Here is a 15389-nt window from a genome sequence, read left to right on the forward strand (position 1 = left end):
TTTTTGGTATTTTCACGCAAATTCTTCTGCTAGTTGGGGTTTAGTCCAAATCTGCATCCTTTCCTTCGAGGCTCAGTGGCCCAAGATTATCTTCTGTATCTGTGTTAATTGGTTTCCCTTTTCTTTGTTGAAGAGGGTCTGTGCAATCCTTCTGCCTAGTCTGCCATCTTGCCCCGCCTCCTTCTATTTGCTGAATTATTCTTATGTAACTTCTGCTGGTGTGGCCTTGTAAGTCTGACATCCTGGCATATACTCACTTTTGTTCACCATAGGTATAAAAACCCCTGCCTGCAACTGGGGAAGATGTAGAAGTGAGTTGGTACTTCTACCACCCAGGTCCTGTCACATAAGTAAGTGTCCTTAGTAAACTCTTTTCTCACCACTCTGGAGTGGCTTGCTTCTTTCTTTGATCTCATAGTGCCCTCTGTATTTGGAGTAAAAATTTGAGTTAAAAATGTCCTTGCAATAATTGGTGAACCAGCCAGACCATCAAGGAAATGGCAAGTGGCAGTGCGGCCTCTGTTCGGAGAAAACTTGGGTTAGCCAGTAACCCCCACGTGGGGAGGTTTAGCCTGGATGTTTAATGCATGTGAACCACCACATGAGTATGGGAGTGCCCCAGAACTGACAAGTGGTATAGCATGGTTGTGGGAAAGTGAATGCCTTCAGAAGTGTGGAACAGAAACTAGGAAAGTGGTGGTACACTTGGGGTGGCTGCTGCTCTGGGTAATTCAGCTGGCCATCAATGCCCAAGCAGCTGCTGAAATGTACATAAGAACACTGCAGGAGGAGCTACAGTTGGAAAGAGATGTGTGTTAGTCATGTGTGGCTACAGTTGACATTCTAAATAGTTGCCTCTGTGAACGGGATGAACAGCTAGAGATGCTTGCCTGCAGACTCGCAAATATGAAAGTGGAGGAGGAGGTGGCGTCCAGAGAGCAAGCACCAAGCAGAGTGTGAGTAAGGCAGCCCAGCCCCCTCCCCACCAGCCACCACCACTGTTGCCACCTCCCCCCTACAAGTAGCCCTGCCTGGGGCCTAGCACATTGCCCCAGCCCCGCCACTGTTGTCAGGCTGTGGGGCAGTGAGAGTGAGCAAGGTGGAAGAGGGAGGGACAGTGAGCATGGGGAGAAGGAGGCTGAATAAAGCAAGCACCCACGTGTGTAGCATGAGGGAAAGTCATCTAGCTGTCCCCTTCACCCTCCTTCTGTCCCCACTCCCCTTCCCCCACTGTGGAGCAGTACCATGTCAGTATGGCAGTCAAAGTCAGTAAAAAGGAGCTCAAATCCAACCACAATGGGGTCAGACAATGAATTCTTCACTGCAGAAATGAAAACAAAGATCTTACAAGTGGCAGCCTCTGGAGAAAGTTGGCTAGGCAGGTGGATGTTGGTGGCATGTATGTCATGGGCACCCTGTCTGATGGGGTGAATATAGCCATAGTTGACCTAGGTGAAATTGAGAGGGCTAAAGAAAAGAGGGTATAAGCTGTGGGAAGAGAGAAAAAAAGGTTGAAGATCTTGTAGGACAAACATCAAAGGACCCTGTAAAAGTAACCAAAAAGTAGTAGGAAAAACAAAACAACTGACTGGTTTGGGTCAACCTTTGGAAGAATCTGAAGCCAAAGCATACATACTTCCCTCTGGGTCCTACTGCCCTCCCCTATGAGAAAGTATGCCCACCTCTGAGTGGACCCTGCCATCTGAATTAGGGATGGACTTGAGGTCACCCACATGTTAAGGCCCTGTAGGGGAACTGGAGGCCCCATGTAGAGTCATGACACATTGCTTAAGGACAAACCAACAGCAGGTACTAGCTTTGGCTGATGCAAGAGCAGAGTACAGCCTTATTGGTTTCAAGGTCCCCCCACCCCAGCAACTGACAGGTATGACAGAAAGTCCATCCAGGTAAGTCAGGCATTTTTGACACTACAAATAGGGTGTACTTCCCCTAAACTGTATCAAGTTTATATTTCCTCAATAGCGGAATACATTCTAGGGGTGGATGTCGTCATGGGATTGATTTTGACTACATCTGTGAGAGAATTATGACTGTAGCTGACAGTGGGGAAGGAAGTCCTAAGGGAGATGTGGCATGGGAATCAGTGATCCTGTCCCCACCATGAAGAGTGGTAAACATCAGACAATATAAGTTGCTCAAAGGACATAAATCAGTAAAACCATTTTAGAGTAATAAAGGGTAGGTATTCTCCAGGAAGCCCACAATGCTTTTAACAGACCTGTGTGTCCTGTGAAGAAAAAGATGAGTCCTGGATATGACTGTGGATTACAGGGAATATAAGAAGATAATCCCCCTCATATACGCTGCAGCACTCTCTTTCCTTGCTAATGTCCATTGGTTCAGAACATTGTTGAAATTATGTTATTTACTAAAGATATTTCTCCGTTACAGGATTGTCTAGATGCCCTAATCACCCATCTATAGGGGATAGGAAGGGCTGTGAACCTCCAAAAGTGCAGGATCCAGGAATGTTGACAAAATTTCTGGAGGTTGTCTGATTGAGAAAGTTAATAGAAAAAGTTCTGTAGGGGAAATACCTGTGACAGGGCATCTGGGAAACAAACCCCAGATGCTAACCTGTTTTTCATGTAGCAGCCCATTCAACTCTTTCCCTGCTGAGGAACCAAGAAGCAGCCACTCTACTACAAGTTAGAGCATTGTATCTAGAAGGGGAAGCTGTCCACTGAATACACTAAAAAGCAGACACTGTGGTGCCTGTGTTGGTTGGAAAATAGCCAGAGAGACAGACATAAAAGTGAAATAAAGTAATTTGGTGACTGCTGTAAAACAACACTTAGGGAAAAGACTTCCTTGGCAAGGTGGACCAAATTGCTGCCTGAGGCTTTGAGGTTGATAAATTCAACTCCCACTGGGCCTAGCCCCACATGCCAGACTAGGAAACCTGGTGACTCTCCAACAACAATATGAGTGATATCACTGGTTCTAGAAGTGTATCCACCAAGATTGTCACTGGAACAAAACATGATCCTCCAAACACTTCAGGACCTGGTACTGGGAAGTGGAACCATCTACAGGTACTTGTCATGGGTTACCCCACTGGGGTGGATTGGTTACTTCATCCTTTTTGAGGCAAAGGAACTGACTGGCTTAATATGGGATCCCACCATCCCACTGCACAGAGAGCCTCAGCAATCATGTTTTACATGGACTGGAACAATGACTATAGCATGAGGAACAGAGGTAGGTCTCCTTTTCTGGCATACAGCAAAATGGGTGACTTTACTCACAATCCCTCAAGTGACCTCCCAGGGGCAGCACATATGATCAACTCAGCCAGAGAAAATGCCTGAGTTTGGTTTGGTTTGTATTAGTAAGTGAGGTATAACAGATAGAGACCGTGGACACACCTGATAACTGTGATCACCTGGTTTTCCTCATTTCCCTCTGGATGTCAAGAGTTATTTCTGATCTGGGCCTCCAACTATAGCAATACTACATGTCCGTCCTTATATACTCATAACTCTTCCCATCAGGACATTCAGAGACCTTAAGAAAGAGGGGGACAGCTTTGAGAGGTGACTGCAGGGTTAAAAAGCTTTGTGAGATTGACTGTGGTCACCCTTTGCTTTCTGCTAGCTCACTTCCATTTGCTAAATCATTCCTGCATAACTTCTTTTTGGGGTGGACTTATAAGTCTGAAGTTCTAGCATGAAGCTATTTTGTTCACCATAGCTATAAAAACCTGTCTCACACTCAGGGGCACAGAAAAATGAACCAGTCCTATTGCTGCCCAAGACCTGCCTTGTATGTAAGTCTCTGTAATAAACTCCTTTGCCACCATCCTGGAGTTGCATACTTCTTTCTTTGTTTTCATGGTACCCTCCATATTTAGAGGCAAATTTTGAGATATTAGTCAATACAGTAACAATTATCCAACAAGCATTTACTATGTGCCAACAGTCTTGAGTAAAGTTTTTGGTTTTAAGTAAAAAATAAATAAAAATTAAAAATTACTTGTAAATCCAGTCCTCAGAGAGTTTGTGATCTAGTGAGGAGACAAGAAAAAGTAACTAACATTCGGAAAATATATAATCCAACGAAAATTTGAGAATGAAATAAATAGGTTGTTGTTAGGTGCCATCAAGTCAGCTCCAACTCATAGTGACCCATGTGTACAATAGAACGAAACACTACCCAGTCCTGTGCCATCCTCACCATGTTTGCTATGCTTGAGCGCATCGTTGTAGTCACAGTATTAATCCATCTTGGTGAGGGTCTTGCCCTTTTTTGAGGGCCCTCTACTTTACGAAGAATGATATTCTTCTCCAGAGTCGGCTCCTTTCTGACAATGTGACCAAACTATATCAGATGATATCCAGCCATTTTTGCTTCTAAGGAGCATTCTGGCTGCACATCTAGGACAGATTTGTTCCTTCTGGCAGTCCATTGTACTTTCAGTACCCTTTGCCAACACAATAACTCAAAAGTTCAACTCTTCTTCGTCTACCTTATTCATTGTCCAACTTTCACATGTATATGAGGCTATTAAAATACAATGACTTGGATCAGGCACATCTCAATTTTCAAAGTAACATCTTTGCTTTTTAACATGTTAAAGAGGTCTTTTGCAGCAGATTTGTCCTGTGCAATATGAAGTCTAAGTTTTTGACTGCTGCTGCTTTCATAGATCTTGACTATGAAAACAAGTAATATGAAATCTTTGACAACTTCAATCTTTTCTTCATTTATCATGATGCTGCTTATTGGTCCAGTTGTAAGGATTCTTGTTTTCTTTTTATGTTGAAGTGTAATCCATACTGCAGATTATAATATTTAATCTTCATCAGTAAATGCTTCATGTCATCTTCACTTTCAGTAACCAAGGTTGTGTCATCTGCATATCACAGATTGTTAATGAGTCTTCCTTCAATCTTGATGCTGCATTCTTCTTTATGTAGTTCAGCTCTTCAAATTATTCTCAGCATACAGATTGAATAAACATGGTGAAAGGATACAACCCTGATATACTCCCTTCCTAATTTTAAACCATGCAGTATCCCCCTTGTTCTTTTAGAATGAAAACTACCTGGTCTATGTACAGGTTCCTCATGAACACTATTAAGTGTTCTGGAATTCTCATCTTTCTCAATGTTATCCATAATTTGTTATGATCCTCATAGTTGAATGCTTTTGCATAGACACTAAAACACAAGTAAATATCTTTCTGGTATTCTTTGCTTTCAGCCAAGACCCATCTGACATACCCTCTTCTGAATCTGGCTTGAATTTCTGGCAGTTCTCTGCCAGTATAATGCTGCAACTATTTTTGAATTATCTTTAGCAAAATTTTGCTTGCAGTGATTTTAATGATATTGTTTGATAATTTGTACATTCTGTTGGATCACCTTTCTTTGAAATAAGCACAAATATGAATCTACTACAGTCTGTTGGCCAGGTAGCTCTCTTCCAAATTTCTTGACATAAATGAGTGAACGCCTCCATTTTGTTGAGATATTTGTGTTTGTAGAGATAATTAAGATATTTCCATGTGTTAAACTCTCTCAATAAGCAGTCTGTCAATTCCTACAGCCTTGTTTTTCACCCATTCTTTCAGTGCAGCTTGGACTCTTTAATTCAGTTCCATTGGTTCTTGATCATATGCTATGTACCACAATGGTTGAATGTTGACCAACTCTTTTTGGTACAGTGACTCTGTGTATTCCTTCCATCTTTTGATGCTGCATCATTCAATATTTTACCCATAGGATACTTCAGTATTAGCACTTCATCTTAAAGGAAGAAATTGAAGCTGCACTGACGGAATTGGTGAAGAACAAGGCACCAGGAATTGATGGAATACCCATTGAGATGTTTCAACAAAGAGATACCCCACTGGAGGCACTCACTTGGTTATGCCAAGAAATTTATGCCAAGACAGCTACCTGGCCAACTGACAGGAAGAAATCCCATTCCAAAGAAAGGTGATCCCACAGAATATGGAAATTATAGAACAATATCATTAATATCATATGCAAGTAAAATCTTACTGAAGATAATTCAAAAATGGCTACAGCAATATATTGACAGAGAACTTCCAGAAATGCAAGTTACATTCAGAAGAGGATGTGGAACAAGGGATATCATCGCTGATGTCAGAAGGATCTTGGCTGAAAGCAAAGAATACCAGAAAGATGTTTACCTGTGTTTTATTGATTAGGCAAATACACTTGATTGTGTGAATCATAACAAATTATGGGTAATATTGAGAAGAATGGAAATTCCAGAATACTTAATTGTATTCATGAGGAACTTGTACATAGACCAGGTGGCTGTCATTCGAACAGAACAAAGGGACACTGTATGGTTTAAAATCAAGAACGAAGTGTGTCTGAGTTGTACCCTTTCACCATACTTATTCAATCTACATGCTGAGCAAATAATCTGAGAAGCTGGACTATATGAAGACAAATGTGACATCAGGATTAGAGGAACAATCATTAATAACCTGTGATATGCTGACGACACAACTTTGCTTGCTGAAAGTGAGGATGACTTGAAGCACTTACTGATGAAGATTGAAGAATACAGTCTGCAGTATGGATTACATCTCAACATAAAGAAAACAAAAATCCTCACAACTGGACCTATAAGCAACACCACGATAAATGGAGAAAAGATTGAAGTTGTCATAGACTTCACATTGCTTGGTTCTATAATTGATGCCAATGAAAGCAATAGTCAGGACATCAGACCATATATGGCACTGGGCAAATCGGCTGCAAAGGACCTCTTTCAAGTGCTCAGGAGTAAAGAGATCTCCTTGAGGACTAAAGTGCACCTGACACAAGTCATGGTATTTTCAGTCCCCTCATATGCATGTGAGAGCTGGACAATGAATAATGAAGACTGAAGAAGAGTTGATGCTTTTGAGTTGTAGTGCTGGTGAAGAAGGCTGAAAGTACCATGGACTGCTAGAAGAACTAAAAAATCTGTTCTGGAGGAAGTGCAGCTGGCATGCTCCTTGGAAGTGAGAATGGCCAGACTTTGTCTCACGTACTTCAGTCATGTTGTCAGAAGGGACCAATCCCTGAAGAAGAATGTCATGCTTGATAAGGTAAGACGGTCGACGAAGGAGGGGAAGGCCCTTGATGAGATGGATTGACACAGTAGCTGCAGAGATGGGCTCAAGTATAGCAAGGATCATGGAGCTGGCACAGGACTGGGCAGTGTTTCGTTCTGCTGTGTATATGTTATTATGAGTCAGAAATGACTCAATGGCACCTAACAACCACAACATACTTCAGTATTGGAGCTCAAGGCTTGAGTTTTTTCTTCATTTCTTTAAGCTTGAGAAATACTAAGTCATTTCTTCACTTTTGGTCTTCTAACTCCAAGACTTTGCTGATTTCATTATAATACTTTATCTTCCTGAGTCATCCTTTGAAATCTTCTGTTTAACTCTTTTATTTCATCATTTCTATAATTCACTTTAGCTACTTTCCGCTGAAGAGCAAGTTTCAGAGTCTCTTCTGACATCTATTTTGGTCTTTCCTTCCTTTTCTGTCTTTTTGATGACCTTTTGCTTTCTCCATATATGATATTCTTAGTGTCATCCCAAAACTCATCTGGTCTTCATCCATTAATGTGCAATGCATGAAAACTATTCTTCATATGGTCTCTAAATTGAGGTGGGATATAATTAAGGTTGTGCTTTGGCTCTTGTGGACTTGTTTTAATTTTCTTCAGCTTTAACTTGAATTTTCATATGAGTAATTGATGGCCTGGTCCACAGTGGGCCTCTGTCCTTTTTTTGACTTTTGATATTAAGCTTTTCCATTGTCTCTTTCCACAGATATAGTCAATCTGATTCCTGTGTTTCCCAACTGGTGAGGCCTACATGTATAGTCATGGTTTATGTTATTGAAAAAAAGGTATTTGCAATGAATAAGTCATTGGTCTTACAAATTTCTATCATATGATCTCCAGCATCACTTCTTTCACCAAGGCTGTATTTTCCAACTACCAATCCTTCTTCTTTGTTTCCAACCTTAGTCTGGAAGCTCCACTGAAACTTGTCCACCATAAGTGACCTTACTGCTGCTTGAAATACCAGTGACATAGCTTCCAGCATCAAAGAAACATGAAAGCCACTAGAGTTTGACAAATTGATAGACAAGTGGTGACATGCCAATATTATTCATGAACAATAGATATAAAATTCCTAATAATTATCAAACACAATTATGTAAAATAAAACATGTATTCACAAAATACACCTATATCATGATCAAATTCTATTTGAGAATGCATAATTAGTTTAAGATTAGGAAATCAGTTACTGTAAGTTATTTCAAAAACAGATTAAAAAATAATCATCTTAAAAAGGAGGTCCCAGGGGCTGGCTCTCAGCCCAATAGTTAACAAGATGTACATGTAGACCACTTAACCCAGGATGGTCACACCCACCTACTCTATGGTAATACATCCCTTAGAACAATAGACCACGGGGCACCAGAGGACCAACATTCAAATTGAGGAAATGCAAGACAAACAGGATTGCATAACTATGAAGGGCACAGGGGGAGAATTACTGGACAGGGAGAGGAGGAGACTGGGTTAGGGCTGGGCATGTTAAATGGGGAGAGAAACTAAATGTACACATAACGTTGAATGTAAAACAACTCTTAAAATTAAAAAAAAAAATTAAAAAAAAAGGAGCAGAAAAACATATATGGCAAAATTAAGCACAGATTCATAGGGAAGAGGAACTATTAGCAAACTAGGAATAGAAAGGAACTTCCTTAAGTAGAGAGTATCTACAAAACTTATGGCTAGTATAATACTTAACAGTGAAACACTGAAAGCTTTTCCTTTAAGATTAGGAACAAGACAAAGGTACCTGCCAACCACTTCTGTTCAATACTGCTGAAAATGCTAGTAGGTAGAGTAGCAAAAGTAATAAAAGTTATACAAACTGGAAAATAGATATGAGGATTCTTTAAAGTATTTAATCAGGGCTGATAATCAGAGTGCACTTAACATATGATACAGCAATTCCACTCCCAGGTATTTACTAAAGAGAAATAAAGTCACATGTTCACAAAAAGACCGGCACAGGAATGTTATAGCAGCTTTATTTATAATAGCCTAAACTGAGAACAACAGCTTAACATATAAATAAATTGTGGTATATCTATACAATAGAATATTTCTCTACAATTAAAAAAAAAAGAATGGCTTATTAATATGAATTATTATTGAGAACATTATTCTTGGAGAAATAATTCAGGAAGAAAGCATAACATACTTGTTAGCTGTTGAAATACTGAGGAGAAGAAGACTAGGCTGAATTGGTAGAAAAATAAGTTTTATTGAAACATCCTTCCGATGGAGGGCTGAGGCTAAGAGTAGCATCACCCCTGATCCTGTCTCTGCAGGGTGCTTAAGTAATGTTTTGATGTAGGAGGTCGGTTGCCTGTTTCAAAAGAACCAATCCTAAGTGTTGAAGGGGAACTAAACCCAAGAGAGGGTGGGGACCAGATAAGCCCAGGGACAGAGACAAAGGGTCCAAACAGAAACTGGGAGAGGGGGGTAGAGACTGCCTCAGGGCAGGAAAAAGGGAACAAAGGGCTTCTCTGGAAGCTGAGATTTGAGAGTGGAAAAGTAACAAAGAACTTCACTGGAAACTGAGGAGTTTGGGGGTGGGAGCACCTGAAGAGCTCCGGAAAGAACACAAAGAGTCTAGGTGGAAATTAGGGGGTGAAAACTAGGAAGGTACTGTGAGACATAGAGACAGAAACTTAGTAGATCCTTGTAGGCTGAGTAGAGGGTGATGGATTTACCTATCAATACTTTATTATTTCATTAAATGAAAGACTGGAACAGGCAAAGCTATAGTGACAGGAAACAGATCAGTGGTTCCCTGGAGTTAGGATTGGGGACTGACCTCAAAGGGACATATGTAAGCCTTGTGGAATGATGAAAATATTCTATATCTTCATTGGTTACTCAAGTTCATACAACTGTCAAAAGTCATCAAACCATATACACAAAATGGGGATATTTTAACTTATGTAAATTATACCTCCCACCACCCTTCTATTACTTTGTGGTACTGTGGTTGCTTGCCTTACTGTGATGCCTGAAGCTATACTACCATTATTTCAAATATCACTAGGGTCATCCATGACAGATTTTAGCCAAGCATCTAGATTGAGACAGACTAAGTTTCTTCATAGTAATCTACTTCTTGAAGCTTGTTGTTGTTGTTGTTGTTGTTTGCCGTCGAGTCTGCCCCGACTCAAAGCGACCCCTCCTTGGGTTTCCGAGGCAGTATCGCTACGGAAGTAGATTGCCCCATCTTGAAGCTAGTCAGTGAAAATCTTATGGATCACAAAAGAACATTATGTGACCCACTTGATTTGGACACATTATCAGTAGAGGTGAGGATCAATCGCTGGAGCAGGACATTGAGTTTATGAAGTAGAGGGCCAAAGAAGGCAAGTGAGACCCTCAGTGTGATGAATGGGCACAATGGCTGCACCAAAAGATTCAAACATTCCAGCAATACTGAACATGATGAGTGTTCTACTGTATATAAGGTAGCCATGAGTCAGAGAGACAACTCAACTGAAACTATCTGTCTCTATATATTGAAATTATACCTCAATAAGTTGATTTCAAAAAATAGCTAGGATATGTTCATTAAACTGAGGGGTCAAAGTTACTAATCAAGAGGCTGCACACTATTTTATCATTAAAATTAATCATGGATTGGATCGAAGACTTAAATGTGAAACCTAAAACTATGAAGTTCATCAAAGAAAAAATAGGGACACACTTAGGGACCCTAATATATGGCATAAATAGGCTATCAAGCATAACCCAACATGCACAAACAGCAGAAGATAAATTACATTACTGGGACCTTATAAAAATTAAATTCTTATGTGCATCAAAAGTCTTCTCCAGAAGAGTAAAAAGAGAACCTACAGATTGAGAAAAAGTATGAGGCAATGACATATCTGATGAGGGACTTATCTCTAAAATTTATGGAAAACTCCAACACCTTAACATCAAAAAGACAAACAATCCATTAAAAATGGGCAGCAGACACGAACAGCCACTTCACCAAAGAAGATATTCAGGCAGCCAACAAACACATGAAGAAATGTTCACAATCATTAGCCATTAGAGAGATGCAAATTAAAACAACAAGTAGATACTATCTCACTCCAACATTAATAGCAAAGCTAAACAAGACAGAAAATAACAAATGCTGGTGAGAATGTGGATAGACTGGAACTCTCATACACTACTTGTGGGACTGTAAAGTGATACAACCACTGTGGAAATCAGTATGATGATTCCTTAAAAAGTTGGTAACAGAAATACCATTTGATCCAGAAATCCCATTACTAGGTATATATCCTAAAGAAGTGAGAGCCAGGACAGGAATATGCATACCCATGTTCATCACAGAGATATTTGCAATAACAAAGAGATGGAAACAACTTAAGTGGCATCAACAGAGAAATGGATAACCAAACAATAGTACATCATACAATGGAACACTATGCAATACTAAAGAAAATGTAGAAACCACAAAACACCTCATAATGTGGATGAACTTGGAGGACATTACACTGAGTGAAATAAATCAACGACAGAAGGACAAATATTGTATTAGTCCACTATTGTAAAAAGTCAAGGAAAGGTTTATATATGGAAGGAACTGTTCTTTGTTCGTTATCTGGGGTGGGAGGGGAGGGGAGGGAAAATTGCTAGATACAGAAAAGACAAGTATTGATTTGGGTGAAGGGAAAGGCCATATGCCAAAAGCAAGTGACCATCATAAGATTAGGAAAAAGGAAGACACAGGGAGGTGTACAAGAGGTACAGATAACAAAGATAAACACTTCTACATACACAATACTGCATTATCAATAATAACAAACGTTAATCTACAGGTAGATGCATAGGTAGACAGACTGAATGATAAGGTATGTCTAGGCAAAAGGGAACATATACATGACTATACACAAGTATATATATATATATATATATATATATATATATATATATATATATATATATATATATATATATATAGGAGTGCTGGTAGCATAGTGCCTAAGGCACTTGACTGTTAACCAGAAGGCTGGCAGTTCAAACTCAGGATAACCTGGATAGAGTGGAAGGAAAATGTGGAACAAAACCAAAATCAGGAAAAGACCAGGCTTACTGGTTTGATAGACTGGTGAATCCCTGAGACTAAGGCCCCTAGTCAATGGAATTGAACTCACTCCCATAGCTTCCAGCCAAACAATAGACAGGCATATAAGGTGAACATTTACATCAGGTAGGTACACTACTTAGAACAATCAACCATGGGAGATCAGAAGGGAAGGTTTTGCAGAGGGAGATAGAGTCCTCTGAATCCTATGTATTCAGAGGGCAGGGATACATAGGGAAGAACACAGAGAATAGGAAGGAAGTAGGAAGAGAGCTCTTACTTACATTATGGGGATGGCAGTCAATGTCATGTAACAAAATGTGTATGAACCTATATGGAAAATGAATTTGCTCTGGAATCTTTCACCCAAATCACGATAAAATAAATACATAAAATAATCATGGATTATAGAGTGCATGAGTGTACATGTGTGTGTCAGTGTGTGTGTGAGTCATTCAATTTGCTGACATTATGTTGTCTGTACCTCTTGTACACCTTTCTGTGTCTTACTTTTCCTCAGTGTTATTATGTTGGTCACTTGCTTTTGGCATATGGCTTTTCCTTCATCCAAATCAGTACTTGTCTCTTACATATCTAGCAAGAAGCTCTAGTAGCGTAATGCCTAAGGCACTTGACTGCTAACCAGAAGGCTGGCAGTTCAAACCCACCAGCCACTCCTCAGAAGGAAGGTTGGGCAATCTACTTCCGTAGTGATACTGCCTCGGAAACCCAAGGGGGGTCGCTATGAGTCAGGTCCGACTCGATGGCACATAACAACAACAACACGTATCTAGCAATTTCCCCTCCCACCCCAGATGACCAACAAAGAATATTTCCTTCCATATATAAAACTTTCCTTGACTTTTTACAATACTGGACTAATATGATATTTGTCCTTCTGCCATCGACTTATTTCTGTCAGTGTGATAATAAGAACCTGAGCACTAGATCCAAACACATCCTCACTTAGATATATCTTACATTAGCTGAAAGGAAATTGAGCCCATTTCTGTCACTGTTAAAACTGAATGCTACCTACTTTGGAATATTAAGCGGGAGTAAATTGAAGATTTACTTCATGGAGCTCTGGTAGCATAGTGCCTAAGGCACTTGACTGCTAACCAGAAGACTGGCGGTTCAAACCCACCAGCCACTCCTTGGAAGAAAGGTTGGGCAATCTACTTCCATAGTGATACTGCCTCGGAAACCCAAGGAGGACTATGAGTTGGGCCGACTCAACGGCACATAACAACAACAACAACAACAAATTGAAGATTAAATGAAATTGATAACGAAAAAGAAGAAAACTTATTAGATGCAGTACGATGATATATTAGAGTAAGAACTCTAATAAAGAACAGTGAAATATAGAGATAGAGAGATAGAGATAAATTATTTTTGACAAAAATCTTGTGGAGAATAGAGAAGTAAGCCTGTGCACAGAAGTACACATTGGAATTTACATGCTTCAGGGAAATTTCTTGGTTAGAAAAATAAGGAAGAAGGGCTACAGAATGATTTCAGTAGCTTAATCTTAAAGAGGTCAAACTTAGAACTGGGCTAATTGAGATAAAAATATCAACAAAGAATAAATTATACATTTTTGCACTCTTCTTTACTGTGATTATTATTATAAAGCTATTATAATGAGATTAATGAAATAAAGGTCTAAGGCAAAGAGTAAGATATAAGGGGGATGGTCTTGAGCTTATAAATAAAAGGGAATATACTGAGGCTGCACTTTGAGAAAGGCCCTAGGTACCATCTAGGTACTGGACATCTGCTACATCTCCAGCTGATTTGATTACTCAATGTGAATAAATTAAATGTTCTGTATATATAAATCTTGTAATTCCTTTCCACTCAAAGTGTGGTCTAGGAACCAGCAGTTTTAAGACCAAGGAGATTGTTATAAATGTAGAGTGTCAAGTCTCCTTCAAGATCTACTGAATCAGAATCTGCATTTTAACAAGATCCCTGGGAGATTCACATGCACATCAAAGCTTGAGATCAAAGTATCCACTCCATTGCTACATGAAAAGAAACCCAGGATGGTAAGAATGTAGAAGTATTCTCTTGTGGTGGAGACTTTCACTGATAGGCTTGAAGTCACTGACTCTGAGTCTCTTGTAGCCTTTTTATTTCTTTATCACCAGGTAGGATTGAACCCCAGCAAAGGAGAGTCAAAAATATGGGAGTCAGGCAGGTCAAGAGAATGATGTATGCCAAGATGTTCAGGCTAAGTAGGAGTTAGAGATTTGTACATTTGGGCAAATTTGAGATATCATTTCTCACCATCAAAATTTAAAAGAATGATATTAAGTGTTGGTAAAGCAATGTGGACATTGGTACTTTCACTTATATCACTGGTGAGAATGAAAGCTGTACTATCATTTTGAAGAACACTTTGGCCGTAGTCATTAGCATTAATAATGTGCACACTTCAAGATCAAGCCACACCTCACTATATATTCAGAACCCTTGCACAGCTATCCAAGTAGGATTGTATAAGACTTATTTTATGAGGCTACTACAGTTTGGTTTTAACAAGAAAATTTGGGAACTGTCTAAATGACATTCAAAAGGAACAAAAAAACAAAAACCCAGCACCGTTGAGACAATTCTAATTCATAGCGACCCTATATGACAGAGTAGAACTGTTCCATTATGGTTTCCAACGCTGTAAATCTTTATGGAAGCAGATTCCCACATCTTTCTTTTGCAGAGCAACTGGTGGTTAGCAGCCACATGCCTTAACCACTGAGCCACCAGGGCTCCACAGTTAAAATTAAAAATAGATAGATAGATAGATAGATAGATTGATTCACATAGGAAGATTTCCAAGACATCAGGTGAGAAAAGTTGAAAAATAATAAATAAAATACGGTAACATTTATTTTTAAAGAAAATATATGTACAAAGGGTGCTGTATTTATATATGTATAATTATATTATGTATAATTATGTATATTCTACATGGATATTTGCCAAGCACAAAGGGAAATGACTAGAAGGCTATACACAAAAACCTTTTACAGTTTTTACCTCTGGAGAGGAAGCTGGATCAGCAAATGATGGTAAAGGGGAGGTTTAATTGTATATGTGTGGATTGTTTGACTTTTTTGAGCAAAAATAATAAATAAAATAACCTGGGGGATAAATATTTATACAA

The sequence above is a fragment of the Orycteropus afer genome, unplaced genomic scaffold, assembly GCF_000298275.1.
Source record: "Orycteropus afer afer isolate SDZICR_OR568_19922 unplaced genomic scaffold, OryAfe1.0 scaffold00003, whole genome shotgun sequence".
Taxonomy (NCBI): domain Eukaryota; kingdom Metazoa; phylum Chordata; class Mammalia; order Tubulidentata; family Orycteropodidae; genus Orycteropus; species Orycteropus afer.